The 818-nt window shown below is 35.3% G+C and overlaps 1 protein-coding gene across 2 annotated transcripts in view; it reads right to left on the reverse strand.

Annotated features, from left to right (window-relative positions):
- LOC106872189 (histone deacetylase 11) overlaps positions 1-818 on the reverse strand; it is a 31,369-nt gene that overhangs the window by 25,581 nt on the left and 4,970 nt on the right. The gene's annotated exons all lie outside the window — the stretch shown is intronic.

Consider the following 818-nt stretch of genomic DNA (forward strand, 5'->3'; position numbering starts at 1 on the left):
TATATATATATATATATATTTATATATATATATTTATATCTCTTTGTAATGACATCACAATAGTTGTATATGATCGTTACTGAACTCAGAATGTAAAAACAGATGAAATGCCATCAAGTATTTTGCCTAGTGTGCTAAATGATTCTGCCAGCTCACTGCTTTATTGAGCTTACATTAGTTAGAAATGAAGCATGAATGCATCAGAAAACTTTCAAGAAAAAAATCTAATTACTACAGGAATTATGGCTTCAAAACAGGACATTTATCTTTGAAGTCTGTTACCCAATGAAATATTAAATATTGGTCGCAAATTTCAGGGAGAGGGTAGGGGCTAAGTTGATTATCTCAACCTCACTGCACAACGGCACCTATTTTATTGACCCCCAAAAGGATGAAATTTGAAGTTGACCATGGCAGAATTTGAACTCAGAATGTAGAGACAAACAAAATGTCACTAAGCATTTTGCCCAGCGTGCTAACGATTCTGCCAGATTGCCACCTTAACGAAGCATTAAATATTAACAGATATTTCGTGTATAAAAAGGGATTTTATGAGACTCGAACTACTGAATTAATTACTTGGAAACTTTTGTAATAAAATCTAACAATTCTAATGTGAAGGCACACAGCTTAATGGTTAGGGTGTTGCAACCATGATCACAAGATCATGGTTGCAATTCTGACACTAAGCAGTGCACTGTGTTCTTGAGCAAAACACTTCATTTCACATTGTTCCAGTCCATTCAGCTGTAAACAACTTCCAACAATAGCTAGGAAGTTAACTCTGTGATGGAGTGGTGTTCCATCCATGGTGGGGG

Source organism: Octopus bimaculoides, chromosome 4, assembly GCF_001194135.2.
Source record: "Octopus bimaculoides isolate UCB-OBI-ISO-001 chromosome 4, ASM119413v2, whole genome shotgun sequence".
Classification (NCBI taxonomy): Eukaryota; Metazoa; Mollusca; class Cephalopoda; order Octopoda; family Octopodidae; genus Octopus; species Octopus bimaculoides.